The following is a 12,269-nucleotide window of genomic DNA, read 5'->3' as shown; positions in this document are numbered from 1 at the left end:
GAAACATGCTCCCTCTTTGATAGCAGTGGAGTCAAGATGAATAAGGATTTCAGTTATTGAAACTGAGTTCCCCTAAAACCACGTTCCTCGGCTGAGTTTATGATTCCAACACCTGTTCCCCTCCAGATTGAAGATTACCAGAAAAGGGAGGATTGAAACTGAGCAGGACCCTGAGGATACAAAGCCTTTCCGTGTCCCCGGTTTCTTGTTTGTAGGAAAAAGTCTTCAGCCTCCTAGATCTTCTCTGAATTCCAAAGGGCAGATTCAGACAGTTACTAATTAGGAAAGGGAGGGAATGCAGAAACAAAGGAGCATTCAGGAAACAACAGTGCAGCACAGAGCAGGGTCCTGGTTCCTCCTGAAGGGGTATATGTAACAATATATCTCTGAGTTCTTCTACTGGAACTAAGGCTACCCACCCAGGTGGAGGATGGTAACTTCAGGCTGAGCACAAGTACTTGGACCCCCAGATTGGTTGGGGTCAGATGGCTGAAGATTTGACCCTGTTACCTCACCACCAACCAATCAGAGGAAGGTCACACACCCTGCAGTCTTTCTCCCCCAAATGTTGCCTATAAAAACTCTTCCCTGAAAACCATCAGGAATTTTGGGCTTTTTGAGCAGGGGCTGCCCATTCTTCTTGCTTGACCCTTGCAATAAATCTTTCTCTGCTCCAAACTCCGATGTTTCAGTTTGTTTGGCCTCACTGTGCGTGAGGCACCCAAACTTGGGATCAACAATATGACCAAAATTCAGCCAAAGAGGTTTAATACTAGACCTATTCAGTAGACAAACATTATATTTATTAATCAACAATAATTGGGACCTGCTATAAAAGATCTCCCTTGTTGGTTTCATTCATTCATTCCTTCTTTCATTCAACAAGCATATATGGAGTTCTTACTAGGGGACAAGAATTGTTCTGGGTGCTGGAAATGCAAAGATGCATGAAACACGATGTCTTTCTCTGAAGAGTTTGAATACAGTCTAGCAGATTGTTTAACAAAAGGCACTTAGAGCCCAGAGGCTACTTTGGCTTGAAATCCCAGCATTAGACTCTTTCCTTTGAATTAAAGCACCAGCTACAGTTAAAATGTCTGTGAATTACGGGTAACTCAGTGGCATGGACTAGCTAGTGTCCCTTTGAAGTGAGACAGACACTAAGAAAGTTTTGATGGAGGAATATCAAAAGGTCCAGGAGCCTATAAATTGTGTCAGTAGAAAAACAAGGGCAACATGAGGCCTTTTGCAAATCAAGAAGAGGACCTCCTTTCTGCCTTTCTTCTCCGTTGTTTTACGCCTCTTAAGATACACACATCTCTGCACACGCTGCAGTGAATTACAAGATGGAGCACAGCTCACTTTCGACCTACTGGCACTCCACTACAAAAACATTTTCCTTTTTTTAAAAGTCTGTGTGTTTCAGCAGTTCAGCCGAGCCGATCAAGGCTTTTTATTTGATGATGAAAATTGTGGAATTTTAGGTCATAATGTTTCCTGGACACAAAAATATTTTTTCCAGTATGATTGCAAACTGGATGATTTTTTAAATTGGGTTTACTATTATAAAATATTTTCACCGCCCCATATCAGTAAACAATATAAACTAGGCACTGTAAACCTGGCCTTGTAGGCCTGACCCTCAATGAAATCTCAGCTTTTTTTTTTTTTTAAGAGTCTACAGTCTTTTTTTTATTGGGGTATATTTGATTTACAATGCTGTGTTAGTTTCAGGTGTACAGCAAAGTGAATCAGTTATACATATACATATATCCACTCTTTTTTTTTTTTTGGATTCTTTTCCCATTTAGGCCATCATAGAGTATTGAATAGAGTTCCCTGTGCTATACAGCAGGTTCTTATTAATTATCTTTTTTTTTTTTTTTTTTCGGTACGTGGGCCTCTCACTGTTGTGGCCTCTCCCGTTGCGGAACACAGGCTCCGGACGCGCAGGCTCAGCGGCCATGGCTCACGGGCCCAGCCGCTCCGCGGCATGTGGGATCTTCCCAGACCGGGGCACGAACCCGTGTCCCCTGCATCGGCAGGCGGACTCTCAACCACTGCACCACCAGGGAAGTCCTAATTATCTATTTTATATATAGTAGTGTGTATATGTCAATCCCAATCTCCCAATTTATCCCCCCCCCATCCCTTGGTAATCATAGTTTGTTTTCTACATCTGTGACTCCACTTCTGTTTTGTAAATAAGTTCATTTGTACCCTTTTTCCACATATAAGCGATATCATATGATATTTGTATTTCTGTGTCTGACTTACTTCATTCAGTATGACAATCTCTAGGCCCATCCATGTTGCTGCAAATGGCATTATTTTGTTCTTTTTTATGGCTGAGTAATATTCCATAGTATATATGTACCATGTCCTCTTTATCCATTCCTCTGTTGATGGACATTTAGAGTGCTTCCATGTCCTGGCTATTGTAACTAGTGCTGCAGTGAACACTGGAGTACACGTATGTTTTCGAATTATGGTTTTCTCTGGATATATGCCCAGGAGTGGGATTGCTGGGTCGTATGGTAGTTCTATTTTTAGTTTTTTAAGGAACCTCCATACTGTTCTCCATAGTGGCTGTACCAATTTACATTCCCACCAATAGTGTAGGAGGGTTCGAAATCTCAGCTTTAAGACTGAGTTCTGTCCAACTTTCCTGTACACTTGAAAACAACACAACATTGTAAATTAACTATACAAAAAAAGCTGAGTTCTGTCCAGATGAATGCCATATGACTGTGACTGGGTTGGCCACCAGATTCCCACAATACCCCCAAGTGTGTCCAACATACCTGGCAAAGCCAGCAGTTCTTACCATGGAAACATGTGAACAGATCAATTTAATTCCATGGAAACATTCAAAATATCCTTCCCTTCAGCCCAGAAAATGCCATTTCATTAACTTGTGCATCTATCTACATAAGATGACTGTCGTGCTGTGTTTATTTCATTATGATGAAGTTAAGAAACGATCAAGAAAATTTTAGAATAAAAATGGCATCAGACATTACACTTTTATCTTTTTTGTTGTTAAATAAAATTATGTTTCCCCAAGTCTGAAGTTTTAAGTCAATTTTCAGAAATTTCCCCCTAGACTTCCCCAAGGACTTAGCTGTATTGGTTGTATCCCAAACTCTCCTCCCATATTACCACAAAATCTCCCAACTCATCTTTGAGATGACTCCATCCAGGTTTTCAGGACTCACTGAGAACTTTATGTAAACTACAGCCAGTATATCTCAGCTTGTGTGACTCCACAGAAGCTCAGTGATGAAGCAACAGCCAAAGATAGGCATTTTAATCACCATTTTACAGATGGAAAAACAGCTGTAGGAGTTAAATAAATCCCTCAAGGTCAGTCAACTAGGAAAGACAGAGTAGGGGACCTATGTTATAACCCTAACCCTGGATCCCATGATTTCTCTCCTGTGCACCTTGATAGATTTTTGTTCTAGACCCAAAGCAAGATGTGAAGGCATTTCAAATTTTTGATAAAAAGTAATAATAAAATGTGTCTATTACAACATTGTAGACTTTTTTTAACGTTAGGTGTCAGCAATATGACCTTCCACATTTTTTCACTTCCATACCAACTCTCTAGCCACTAGGAACTTTCTAGAAAATTATCAATTTCCTTGGGGTGATTTTTAAAATGTCCTCATTAAATGAAATTCTGGTTTTCCTCAAGAGTATCTTTAAAATTTCTAGACAATACATTTTTTTCCCCAAGCCTTTTTCTGGGGTGGTGATAGCTTTTGGCCACATTCTGAGTATGTACTTTAATATGGAAGAGTTTAACTCAAGATTCCCATAAACAAGTAAATGTCCATTTGATTAGATATTGCTACAACACATGGTCACTCAGTGGGCTAGCCCCATGATTAGTCTTAAACTAAAGGGTTCTGTTATTTTCTCCAATAAAGAACTGGATGCCTCCTTAAAGCACTTGATCATTTCTGTTTATCGAAGTCTGTTTTGCTTCTCTATATGGTGTTGTACGTTGGTCTCAGAATGTTACCAATAATGTTCAGTGCCACCATTGGTGGAGTGTCTACAGGACCTATACCAGACATTTTTTATAAATTCTTTTACTCATATTCACATCAATCCTATGAGGTAGATAATCTACACCCATTTTACAGATGAAGTAGATTTAGAGAAATTCAGTTACTTGCCTAAGCTCACACATCTAGATTGCCAAAACTGGCCTTAAAACACATTTCTGCTTGACTCTTAAGCCAACACTGTCTCCCACACTTTACTTGACTTCCCAATTACAAAATGCTCTAACAGGTGTGGCATAGGATTTTGGAAGCCCAACGGCTGTTCTGATTCGCCTAATTTATTTTATCTATCATTTCCAGACCTCCAAATCAAAGACGGATATCACAACAAACCCTGGGCAGATAATTTTTAATTGAATGGTCTATATATTGATGTTTCCTCAGTTGGATGTCCTGATCATGTCTGGAGTTATTTTCTATGTTTGTTCCTTTTTCCTCTGGGGAGATATATTTGATCTGAGAGCATCTGTTATTTTCTGGAACAATTTTCTCATTTGGCTTTGAGTTTGCTGTAGGTATCCGATGTGCTTCCCCAGATTTGTTGGTTCACACCACAAACATTATTAAGACCTACTGCTTGAGAATATTCCGGTAAAGTGAGAATGGCCTTTGTTAGTAATGCCACTATCAGCTTTCTTAATTAAGTTGCTGATACGTTATGTTCTAGATACTCTGAAAAAGACAGAAGAGAAATGGAGCCCCTGTTAATGCCGTTCTGAAGCAGAAATACCCTCTTCACAGTGCCAATAAAAGAGATCTGCATCTATTACAGACAATCAGTATTTCCACTATGGAATTATGGGGGGCTATAGGACATTGGTGAGTTTAGTGACTTTGGCAGACTTCTGCTGTCACTAGAGTAGAGGCACTGTTTAAAGAGGGGTTAATTGCTCTGGTCTGAAAGAAACATTGAGAATAATAGGAAACTCCTCCATGTCAAAAGTGTTTTCTGTAAGACATACAGTTTCTAGATTGGAAAAGACAAAACTATACTCATTGATCGATTAGAGAATAAATTAAAGAATTAAAAGAGTAGATAATGAAGCATAAACTTGAGTGACACAGACCTTTATACTTTTTTCAACATTATTGAGGTTTTTTTCCCTCCATAACCAAAAAAGGAAAAAACAGAAAAGAAAATTTCAGTGAAGCAAATCTGTAACATACAGAAAAACATACATAAAAAATCATACCACCTGGAGATAATCACTCTTTTGATATTTTTCTATACATGTATGAATATGTACTTTATATATTTGAGATCACATTATACAGACTACTTTTAAACTTAATTTTCACTTAATAGTTTTCCCATACAAGACATTTCTAATAACTTTATAGTATTTCTATCTTTGGTCTGGGACTCATTTTACCAATTTCTATCGTTGATTAGTTAGTTATGTTTTCTGGCTTTTCCTATTATAAACGACATTGAAATGAATCACCTTATACACACCTGGTTGTGTATCTATCTAGTTGTTTCTTTAGAATAAATTCCTATGAAGTTACTACCTCAATGCATACATACCTAAAAAGCAAAACCCAAAACCTCTTTGTAATATATTGCCAAGTTGCCTTCTAGAAAATTTGTATTAATTCAGTATCAGCAACAGTACCTAGCTCTCACACTCCCACCTATGCTTGGTATTATCAAATACACGCACTTTTGCCAGTAAAATAATTTGAACGCTAATTATAGCTAACATTAACAAATGCTTCCTGCTGCCATGTGCTGGGCTAATGCCTTACTAAGAGCTCGTGTGAGTCTGCCACGTTTAGGTCCTCCATCAGCCCAACCAAGTGAGATCAACCTTCTAGTCCCAGGCTATGCTTTATCCACTGCTCTCAAAGAGACTGGAGGGGCTTCCCTGGTGGCGCAGTGGTTGGGAGTCCGTCTGCCGATGCAAGGGACGCGGGTTCGTGCCCCGGTCTGGGAAGATCGCACATGCCGCGGAGGGGCTGGGCCCGTGAGCCATGGCCGCTGAGCCTGCGCGTCCAGAGCCTGTGCTCTGCAACGGGAGAGACCACAACAGTGAGAGGCCCGCGTACCGCAAAAAAAAAAAAAAAAAAAAGACTGGAAACTAAAACCCCAACACCTTCGATTCCCTCTTTCATCTGATAATGCTCACGAGTCAGCCACTCTGGCCACCGGTTCTCTGCGCATTAGCCCCAGGATGCTCTGTACTTCCTGGCTACACCTGCACACCCTCCTTTTGCAGGAACAGCTTACAGCTTACACGCCCTTACAGATCCACCCTCTTCTCTGGGTGCTCCCATCCTTGCCTAGCCTTAAAAGAAACCTTCATTCAGGACACGGCTTCAGTGGCAGCCCTCTCAAGCAGTGACTATTTATTCCTTTACTCATCACATACCTCAGGGCCGCATGTCCTATTTGCTAGAAGAAACAGCTGAGGGTGGTTGCCCAGAGAAGGCAGAAATCCACAGTGAGGAGAGCAGAGGCAGGTGGCTGCTGATTTTTGTTATTATCTTTATTGTTTTGTTTAACTTGAAAAATGACATACATGTAAAACAACACACATGCATTAGTCTGATAAAAAATAAAAATTAAATTTCAAAGAATAGAAAGTAACAGTAACTTACCCAAAATCACATAATAAAATGTTATCTCATTGTTTTGCTTTATTTTTATTATTACTGCTGAATTTGACTTTTTTTCGGTATGTTTTTACCAACTGTTGGTATTGTCATAGTTTATAAATTGCATCACTCATCTTTTTATTTTGGGATGTTTATCTTTTGACTAATTTATATACACTCTTCAGTTATTATGCACTTTGACTCGTATGTCTTGTAAATCATTTCCTTTGTTATAGTTTTATTAATGCTATTTTCCAGATATATAGAAGTTTTATGTTTTCATACAAATTTTTCAGTCTTTTTCTTTATAGTTTCTGCTTTGAAAAGTCTTTCTTATTCAATAGTTCATACATACCCATTTATATTTATACATATAGTTTTTCATAGTATTCCCTCACAACCCTCTGTATTTTTGGAAGGTTGGTAATGATGTCCCCTTTTTCATTCTTGACTTTAGTAATTTCTGTCTTTTTTCTTTTTTTTTGTCTTGCTCAGTCTAGCTAAAGATTTGTCACTTGTGTTGGTTTTCTTCAAAGAACCAACTTTTTATTGATTTTCTCTATTGTTTTTCTATTTCATTTATTTATTTTTAAAAATTTTTTAATTTTATATTGGAGTATAGTTGAGTCACAATATTGTGTTAGTTTCAGGTGTACAGCAAAGTGATTTAGTTATACATATTCATATATTTCTTCTTTTTTAGATTCTTTTCCCACATAGGCTATTACAGAGCATTGAGTATAGTTCCCTGTGCTGTACAGCAGGTCGTTGTTGATTATCTGTTTTACATATACGTCAATCCCAACCTCCCAATTCATCCCTCCCTGCCACCTTTCCCCCTTGGCATCTACAAGTCTGCCCTCTAAGCCTGCAAGTCAGTTTCTGTTCTGTAAATAAGTTCACTTGCAGCATTTTTTTAGATTCCACATATAAGTGATATCACATGATATTTGTCTTTCTCTGACTTACTTCACTTAGTATGATAACCTCTATGTCCATCCATGTTGCTGCAAATGGTATTATTTCATTCTTTTTTTATTGCTGAGTAATATTCCATTGTATATATGTACCACGTCTTCTTTATCCGTTCTTCTGTTGATGGACATTTAGGTTGCTTCCATGTCTTGGCTATTGGAAATAGTGCTGCAATGAACATTGAGGTGCATGTATCTTTTCAAATTATGGTTTTCTTCAAATATATGCCCAGGAGTGGGATTGCTGGATCAAATGGTAGCTCTGTTTTTAGTTTTTTAAGGAACCTCCATACTCTTCTCCATAATGGCTGTACCAATTTACATTCCCACCAACAGTGTAGGAGGGTTCCCTTTTCTCCACACCCTCTCCTTTATTGTTTGTAGACTTTTTGATGATGGCCATCTGACCAGTGTAAGGTGTTACCTCATTGTAGTTTTGATTTACATTTCTCTAATTGTTAGCGATGTTGAGAATCTTTTCATGTGCTTTTTGGCCATCTGTATGTCTTCTTTGGAGAAATGTCTATTTAGATCTTCTGCCCAGTTTTTTTTTTAAATTTATTCATTTTATTTATTTATTTTTTGGCTGTTTTGGGTCTTCGCTGCTGTACGCGGGCTTTCTCTAGTTGCAGCGAGTGGGGGCTACTCTTCGTTGCAGTGCGCAGGCTTCTCATTGTGGTGGCTTCTCATTGCGGAGCAGGGGCTCTAGGCGCGCAGGCTTCAGTAGTGGTGGCACGTGGGCTCAGTAGTTGTGGCTCACGGGCTCTAGAGCACAGATTCAGTAGTTGTGGCCCACGGGCTTAGTTATTCCGTGGCATGTGGGATCTTCCAGGACCAGGGATCAAATCCGTGTCCCCTGCATTGGCAGACGGATTCTCAATCACTGCACCACCAGGGAAGCCCCTTCTGCCCAGTTTTTAATTGGGTTTTTTTTTTTTTTATATTGAGCTGCATGAGCTGTTTGTATATTTTGGAGATTAATCCCTTGTCGGTCACATCATTTACAAGTATTTTCTCCCATTCGGTGGGTTGCCTTTTGGTTTTGTTTATGGTTTCCTTTGTTGTGCAAAAGGTTTTAAGTTTAATTACATCTCATTTGTTTATGTATTTCATTTATTTCTACTCTGATATTTATTTTTTCCTTTCTTCAACTTTTTAAATTTTTAGTTTCTTAAAGTGGAAGGTTAGGTTATTGATTTGAAGTTATTCTTTTTTAATATAGGTGTTTACAGTTATAAATTTCCCTCTAAGTACTACTTTAGCTGCATCCTATGTTTTGGCATGTTGTGTTTTCATTTTCATCCATCTTAAAGTGTTTTCTAATTTCCCTTGTGATTTCTTCTTTGACCTGTGGATTATTTTCTTAAGAATGTGTCATTTAATTTCTTCCTCTGTCCATCTGTTATTGATTTCCAATTCAATACCACTTTGGTCAGAGAGCATATTTTGTATGACTTTGATCTTTTTGAATTTACTGAGTCTTGTTTTATGACTTAGCATGTGGTCTATCCAGGAGATATCCTATGTGCCCTTGAAAAGAATGTGTATTCTGCTTTTGTTCAGTATAGTTCTCTATAGCTGTCCATTAGTTCTAATGGGCTTATAGTGTTGTTCAAGTTTTCTGTTTCCTTGGTGATCTCCTGCCTACAGATAGTCTGTGTAGTATTGAAACTTCCATGAGTTTTGGCTTGTTACTTTTTACCTTTTTCTGAGGTAATTTTAATTGTTTCTATTTTCTTAGAAAACTATGTAATGCAAATTTTCAAGTTTATTGTATGAAGCATAATTTTGTAAATCTTAACATTTCTTCTATATTTGTGGCTAGGTTTTCTTTCTCATTCCTAATGTTTTATATTTGTTTATTCATTTTTCTTTTCAGTTGGATAGTAGATTTTCTACTCTCTTGCATTTTTTCAAAAGTAACAACTGCATTTTTACCATTTGTTTTCTAATTAATAAATGTCTGCTTTTATCTTTATTAATTCCTACTTTCCTTGGGTTTGTTCTATTGTTCATTTGCTAACATCTTCAGGAGAACACTTAGTACATTTAGTTTATATTTCTATTTATTTCAGGATAAACTTCAAGTTCACAAACTTTACTCTGAGTATGGCTTTGGCTACCTCTCATAGGTTTTGCCATTTACTATTCTTACTACCATGATTTTCTAAATATTTTGCATTGTAATTTTGATTTCCTCTTTGACCCAGGAATTACTTAAGAGAGTATTTTAAAATTCCCAATTGTTTGGGTGTTCATTTTTTTTGTTAATTTTTTGTGGCTGAATATGTGGGAAAGTTTTTGTAAACAGTCAACGTCTATAGGTTCGAAGTAAGGATCAGCAAACTAGAGCCAAATCCTACCCACTACCTGTTTTGTAAATAAAATGTTATTGAAACATATCCATACCAAGCCCATTTATTCATTGTTTAGAGCTGCTTTCATGCTACAACTGCAGAGCTGACTAGTTTTGATACAGACTGAATGTCCTGTGAAGCCAAAAATGTTTTCTATTTGGCCCTTCACAGAAAAAGGTTGTCAGTCTCTACAGAGGAACTGAGTATGTATAGTATAAACACTAACAAGATAGCTTTTAACTAAAACATTTTTGTTTCTAAGTGAATATAAATTACAGCTATACGAAATAATTTAATAAATAAATAAAACACAATGAAAGCATCGACTAGCACAGAAGTGAGTATGTTGCTGCAAGAAATCTTGGGAAGCGTCTCAATCCAATTCAGGCAACAATTATTCCATACTAAAACGTAACCAAAGAAAGCTCAGATTGGATCATGCATACCCTGGAAGTACACAAATAATATGAAAAGTCACACTTGCCAACTTTCTGGAATATCAATATTATGCAATGATTATTAAGTTAAAAATATTAAATGTAAATACATGTTAAATGTAATATTAAATGTAATAAAATGTAATTAAATGTAAATGTAATAAAATATTAAAGGTAAATGTAAATACAGTGATGCCGAGGAGTAAAATGTAGAATTTGTATGCATTTCTAAGATAAAACAACTTTATCCTTGATTGTAGTAGTTTAATTAAGCTGCACCCTAGACCCCTAGGAGGATTCCTTTACTCACACTGCCTTGGCAAGTCGCTGCAGAATTGTGGTACAAAAGCAGGATGTTCTTTGTAATAATTATCAGTGTGTGTTTATGTGGATGTGTGAAGTACTCAATTCCTCTCTGTTCAATACCTAAGAGGTTGGCCCAGAAAGCATGAAACTTAAAACATTCTGCAGTTGAAGCAGAAATTGGCAATCTGGATAGAAGCCAAAGAAAATTCGATCTAATACTAAGTAAAAACTTCATGTCAAGGCAGAGTTCAGAGTACTGAAAGGGCAGGTAGAGAACGTCCACAGGACAGGCAGGAATGACAGGACCCCATCCTGGGTGCAGGGTCAAACTGCTGGGACCATAGCTGTCAATTATATCACACCCACCTCAAGTGAAGGGACAAAAGCTCTGAGCATCTTCCCAATTTCCATCTCGAAGGACCACAGAGAGTGTTCCTTCTGTTAGCTGATCCCAGGAAGCCAGAATTCTCCAGCACCTTCCCTTCTTCTTGGTATTTTTTTCTTCCATTTTCTTCTTGTCTCTGAGTTAAATGGTATAGAGAGAAGAGAGAATAAAACTTCCTCAGAGAGTCACAAGTCTCTGATTTTTTCCTCCCCTTTCCTAGAATGAAATGATTAGCTAGAGAGGAAAAAATTCAACATTGTACTCATAATCATCATGAGTACTTCAGTGGAAATGTTTGAGCAGCAATGCCAGTGTAAGTTGAACAGTCCTACAGGAAGGGGACAGAGCACAACCTTTAAAAGAATGACAGCCTTTGAGGACATGACATAAACTGGTTAGAACCAACTAGGTCCAAGATGGTGGACCATTGACTTCCACTAGATCTTGAGCCTCAGTGTATGCTCATTGTAACATATTAGCAAGCTAAATGACACAGCCACAGGAGCCATGACAGTTCTGAGGCTGACCACAAAAGACCAAAAAATGGGCAGTGACCCAATTCCTGGAAATCCCACCCCTCCCTAAAATAGTTGGAATAATCCTTGTATTCATTAGCCTATGAAATTACACACCCTTATAAAAACTGACAACCCCGTACCCTGGTGCCTCTTGCCTTCTGAGATGGCCCACACTCTTTCTATGGAGTGTGTATCTCCCTGAATAAACCTTCTTTCGCTTTACTACGGCTTGCTCTTGAATTCTTTCCTGCACAAAGCCAAGAACCCACACTTGGCGGCCATCCCAGGGACTCACCAAGGCTCAGGTGAGTCCCTGGGACGTGACCATCCTCTTGTGCCCCACTTTCTTTCCTGCCATGCTACTGCAGTGTGGTCTGCATGGACAGTATGAGGAGAAGAATGTTATTAAGATTCTATCTGTGTTTATTCAATTCCACAAAAGGGAAATGGGCAGTGCATTCCAGGAACAAATAACCCTGGGTGGGGCTGGGATGCATCTTTTCCATAGCCCAGATGAAATATCACTCGAAATTACCTAATTGGCTAATCTTTGATTCTGTAGCTGCTGTGATATAGTCCAATCTTGTTTCCTCAATAATGGCAGAGATTGCTAGCTGT

The sequence above is a fragment of the Globicephala melas genome, chromosome 1 (assembly GCF_963455315.2).
Source record: "Globicephala melas chromosome 1, mGloMel1.2, whole genome shotgun sequence".
Taxonomy (NCBI): domain Eukaryota; kingdom Metazoa; phylum Chordata; class Mammalia; order Artiodactyla; family Delphinidae; genus Globicephala; species Globicephala melas.
The sequence above is the reverse complement of the archived record's forward strand: the minus strand, read 5'-3'. Positions refer to the sequence as shown.